At 41.6% G+C, this 6,000-nt stretch overlaps 1 protein-coding gene across 9 annotated transcripts in view; it reads left to right on the plus strand.

Moving 5' to 3' along the window:
- NEDD4L (NEDD4 like E3 ubiquitin protein ligase) overlaps positions 1-6,000 on the plus strand; it is a 346,587-nt gene that overhangs the window by 146,650 nt on the left and 193,937 nt on the right. The window lies entirely within an intron of this gene.

Raw genomic sequence — 6,000 nt, forward strand, 5'->3', positions numbered from 1 at the left:
GCCCACAGCATCAGGACAGTGTTCTCTTACCGCGGATCCATCAGCTTTAACCTATATAGGCAGGATTTGGGGGATTATTTGAACTTGCTTGCTTTCTTTTTAAAATGTCCATTAGACAGTTTTTGCATGCTTCAAAATCAAAAGGCGGCACAGTGAAGAATTATTCACGTATTTAACCTGTGTCATCTTCTTGGCAACCTCTTTTCTTCAGGGTGGTGCACTGAAAAATTACACAGATAATGCCCTGGTGCCTCTCCCCCCCTCTTATGAATAAATTACTGCATTTGTCATCACTGTGTTCTTGAAATGTCAAAAATAGACACTGTGAAGGAATCTGTCATGCAGAGTTCAGAAATGTTCAGATTTCTGAGTTCAAAACCACAGGTGAAGCAAGGACAGATCTTTTATTTAAGATTTGATTCTTTTTAGGCTTCATTGTGAATTAAGTTCAATTTAGAGCATAGCTAATGCAGTCAGCCAGCTCGTGATGGGATGGGCATACTTCTCTATTGTTTTACTTTTACCTCCTGGGATACACACACCTTCTCATTTGTTTTCTAACCTTTACAGGAAATACCTGGGGATGAGTCACATGATCCCTAACTTAAGTTTTTACATGTATTCACACAGATTAAATGATTTTGCTCTTAAACGGATAAACGTGCAGTTAGGAACTTGAAAAAATTGTAAATGAGGTGCCTGATCATTACTCATTGTCTTTGCCCCCATTCTTCAGCCCTCAAACATACAAACTTTTATTCCCTTTAGGAGAAAATAAAACTGGCATGTATGTTTTCCTTTAAGGTAAAGACTACCCATGTTATATACTATTAAAAAAGATGTAGAAATTAATCTGTTTCTTCGACCTAATCTAACTAGCAGGGATAATTCAGCTCTACTTTTCTGTTCTCTCTGTGTTTTAACATCAGCCACAGATAATACTCTCTGGTAAACATACAACTTGAGGAAAATTGAATTAGGTTAATGCTGGAATAGAAAACCAGGCCAGTGCCTGTTCTTTTTGGATGATTCTGTATAAACAATGAGAAAGTCTCAGGCTGCCTTAAACAAAGGCTGAGATGGGAGCTCCTGGTGGTTTTTATGAGGGGAAGAGGAGATGGTGAGGAGGAGGGTGCCGAGCATGTGCAGCAACTTGAAGCATGTCAGAAAGAACGTTTGCCAGAAACCTTCAAAACTGTGGCAGCCGGTAATGTGTGAAATTGAACTTCTGACCCCGCTTGCTTGATGGCGACGTCTTCTTGTGCTTGAGAACTGTGTGGCATTGGGTCCCTGGAATTGGGCAGAACAGCGAAGTGGTTTAGTGAATAGGGAAGTGCCTTCCTTTTTGGGTGGGACTTGCCATGATAGAGCCTGAGCCATCACCTTAAAAGGAGATGTTTCTATTGAGAAATGGAAAATTGGCGAGACAAACGCCATAAACCTGAACCTGTTTATAATTCCTTACCTGTAAGCTGCTTCACATGAAAGGTGATGGTTCTACTTCATAAGGACGAGGAAGAACAGCACATCAACCTGAGGGAATGGACTGTGGCTGTGGGTGCGAGCAGCTTTGCAAGGAGGAAACGGAGTCCCCTCCTGAGACGCCCCCATTTGCTTCTGCTCTTTCCTTGCCATTGATGTGCCCTTCTCCTGAAATGACCCAAACCTGTGTTTGGCAACAAGAGGCTATGCCTTGATCCAAATGCATTTTTCAACTTGTGAACTCTTGCCTATTGCCAAGGGGCCTGAGCACCTGGTTAATGATCTTTAATGTAAATGATGCTTTGCTGGGTTAGTATGCACAGGCCTAGCTCCGTGGTCCTCCCATGTGATCCGTTCCCTGCCAGCCACCTGCCCACCTGTAGGAACTGGGCATGGCTAGTTTTCTCTTTATGTGCTCTCTTTGCCTTGGATGGAATTTGGGCTGAGACTGATGGGGTGGAACCAAAGCTTTTCAGCAGAGGAGAGAAACTGCAGAGCAGCCTGTTGGGCGGAGGGCTTGAGGGTGGTGATTGGGTCCCTAAAATCCGAGGACCTTCTGGTGAGCCTTCTCCTGAGCCTGCTTGAGGGAAGGCACTGCCCACACTCTCTCCAGTGGGTGGGAGTGGGGGTGGCAGTAGCTGATCAAAGGCTCTCACCTACAAGTGATAATGGCTTGGGTCTCTTCAGCAACCACCTGCCTTCTTCACCTTTCTGCTCTGACACCCGTTGGCACCCTGCCATAAAGGAAAGAGCTGTCTGGATGGCCTAGTAGCCGTAGGGTAGGTAAAGTTAGCCATGTTTTCTGACCTAGATCTGTGATGGTGGTATTTCTGCATGTTCATGTTGAGACCTTTTCAAAGATGAAAAAAAGCTTTCAGAGCTGCAAAAATGACAGGTGACCCTTTTTAAAAATTTATTTTAAGAGACAACTTTTAAACCACTTTAAAAAAAATTGGATGGCACCATCCTGCAGCCTATCAGATTTCCCTTGAGAGCTGTTGATTATTGGCTTATTTCTTGCTACCTCCAATCCCAAATTAAGCAGAGTGACATATAAGAAGCTGGGAACATCAGCCTAAAGCATTTTTCAGGTATGTCCTTCACAACTGGATCTTTCCTATCCCTGGCACTAATTTTCTTTTAGGGAATGGGGCTATTTTAATTGCTGGTGGCAAAAGGATTCCTGGGCAGTGTGTTCATGGTCCTCAAGGGTGGAATGTGGGGGACCTGAGGGACACACCATGGCTATGGGTTGTCTGTCTTGGCCTCTTTCCCAGACCAGATTCTGCCTCATGCTTGATTGGTTTGACTGCTAGTTATAGAATCTGATGTTTACTTTAGCATCCTAGGATGGAAAGGGTTAAGAATGATTTCTAATTTGAATTCCTTGTTTCTAGGGATTTATTAAACCTATACATTACATTTATTTTAAAAAAGCACTAATTCATAATAGCTCACAGAAACAACTATGATTTGGCTTCTTTGGTTTTTTTGTTTGTTTGTTTGTTTGTTTGAGATGGAGTTTTACTCTGTCACCCAGGCCTGGAGTGCAGTGGCACAGTCTCCATTCATGGCAACTTCTGCCTCCCAGGTTCAAGCAATTCTCCTGCCTCAGCCTCCTATACAGCTGGGATTACAGACTCCTGCCACCACAGCTGACTGATGTTTGTATCTTTAGTAGAAATGGGGTTTTGCCATATTCATCAGGCTGGTCTCGAACTCCTGACCTCAGGTGATCTGCCCACCTCGGTTGTCCAAAGTGCTGGGATTACAGGTATGAGCCACCGCGCCCAGCCTTCTTTGGTTTTCATATTGATTGTATTTTCTGAGACAAATACTCATGTATATAGTCTAATAAAAGATGTTTTAAAATGTTGTTTAATCCACATTGACATCTATAGAAATCTTGTTATATTTCTCTATATCATAAATTACTTAAAGCTAAATGTCCCTTGTGAGAGAGAAGGCAAAACTGCTACTGGTCTCCCCCACAAGGGACATTTGACACTGTCTGGGGACATTTTCGGTTGTCATATTTGACGGGGTGGGGTGAGACTGGCAAGCATCTAGTGGTAGAAGCCTGGGTGCTACTTCAGTTTCCTCACTACACAGGGTGGCACCTGCCACACAGCCTAAAGTGTCAGTTGTGGTTGGCCAAATAAGAAATGCCGTGAAACACCAGGCGAGGTGGCTCACACTTGTAATCCTGGCACTTCAGGAGACTGAGGCATGAGGATTACATGAGCCCAGAAGTTCGAGACCATGTTTAGGTGTAAGTTCTCTAAAGTGGTGATTGTGAGGCTGTATAGATCAAGTTGGTTTGTTGAAGAGCTGACTCTGCTATTTCATCCAACATCTGCATTTTTCTTTAGCTAAGGATGCCTTGAGAAACATTTTAGTCTTTTAGGCTTGAATTTGTTATTTGCTTAATAGCCTTCCTATGGTTGAATTTAAATGGAAAGAATTGCATCTTGCAACAGGAAAAAGAACATTAGGGAAAAACTAAGGAAATGGAAATAAAGTATGGAATTTTGTTAATGATAAGTCAACGTTGTTGCATTAGTTGTGAGACTGTCCTGAACTAATGTGGATCTTAATAATAGGGGAAACTGGCTTCAGGGTACATGGGGACTCTATGATATCTGCAATAATTTTCTAATTCTGAAACAAAAAAAGCTTATTAAAAAAGCACAAACAAAATTGCCGCCATTTTGTTAACAGATGTAGTGATCAGTCTTACTGTTTTTCTTTGAAATAGTCTGCTGCAAAGTTAGGTTCTTTGTTATCTCGGCTGTCTGTTCAGGGTAGCCACCAAGTGGCTTCTTCAAAAATGTGCCCAGATAATTTTGAACCATTTCAAACCATAGTATGTGATTTTAATTTATTTTCCATTGCACTCACTCATTTCTGGGTTGTATATTGAGAAGACTAGACAGAATTTTCAGGTTTAAAAAGTTACATTAACAGATAATGTATTTGTAGTTGCCAGTTGAAATACTGTCAACTGGAAATGCTACCGGCAATGTGCTAGTTGGACAGTGAGACTTGTCCCATTTTTTTTGCTGGGTGACAGCTATTACTGCCTCAGGGAGACTGGATTTAATGCCTCTGATAGCCAGAATAAGTAATTGTGGCTTCTGGGTCCATAAGCCACAAAATACATATACAGACCTATTTTAATTGATGATGTCATGAAATACACTATGTTTGTATTAAGATAACATAGATACATTACGAAACAAGGTTAAAAATTAGTATGAATCTTTAAAATACTACTGGAGATTGTTGGCTTTAGGTTCGTGAACCCCATCCTTGCCCCACACTCCTGTTAGTGGGGCTACAAGAGGGGAAAGTATGAAAAGCACTGGACTTGGAGATTTAAAGAACTTGAGCTGGAATCAATTTGAGTCACTTACCTTCAGTACAGGTGGGCAGAGTGGTCATCTTGCAGTTTTGTTGTGAACACAGAATGAAATCATATAAAATATACTTGAATACAGTGAGGTCTGTACAGATGCTGAATCTATTACTTTGCAGTAGGAGTCCGGTGTGGTCCCACTTCCCCACTTTCTTACCTACTTGTATTTTAGATCTTTTATATGTTGATATTCACTTTTGGTGAACTAAGGCTGTCTTCATTGCAAACCTGGACACTCTTGCATTATTGCTCAGTGTGTGTATGTTAATGTTAGATAAAGATTAGGCTGGTGTGTTGGCTCACGCCTATAATCCCAGCACTTTGGGAGGCTGAGGCGGGCAGATCACTTGAGGTCAGGAGTTCGAGCCCAGCCTTGCCAACATGGTGAAACCCCATATCTACTAAAAATACAAAAATTAGCCGGGTGTGGTGGTGTGGTGCCTGCCTGTAATCCCAGCTACTTGGGAGGCTGAGGCAGGAGAATCACTGGGACCTGGGAGGCAGAGGTTGCAGTGAGCCAAGACTGTGCCACTGCACTCCAGGTTGGGTGACAGAGTATGACCCTGTCTCAAAACAAAAAATAACCACAACCCTAAAAAAGCAGATTTGGAAAGCTATTTTTAAATTATACTTCAAACATATACCAAAGAGAACATAACATGAGAACAAGCAGCATAATGAAACCCCATCACTCAGCTTCAACCATTGTTGACGTTTTGCTACTGAAGGCAGTTAAATATTTCTTGGCAGTCCTTTTTTATTTAGCTTATACCATCAGGGATGAGGATAAAAACAGGTTTCAAAGTCAGGTGAAATAATGTTTCTCTATTTGAGTTCACCACTAACTTGATACATAGTGTATGTTTCAATTTGTTTTTTCCGAATTTAATTCTCATTTTAAGTTAGACAAAACATTGGCCAAAACCTAACTATGCTAATTAGATATATTAAGGCCGTTTTCCATCCCTGTTCCCTTGTAGGTAACCATCTTTATTTGTTTTGGGGTTATCCCGCCTACATTGCCCTTTTTGGAAAGAGTATGGATATATTTGTATTCCTTCTTACTCACAAAGCAGCACATGGTACATACTGTTCTGAGT

The sequence above is a fragment of the Cebus imitator genome, unplaced genomic scaffold (assembly GCF_001604975.1).
Source record: "Cebus imitator isolate Cc_AM_T3 unplaced genomic scaffold, Cebus_imitator-1.0 Scaffold55, whole genome shotgun sequence".
Classification (NCBI taxonomy): domain Eukaryota; kingdom Metazoa; phylum Chordata; class Mammalia; order Primates; family Cebidae; genus Cebus; species Cebus imitator.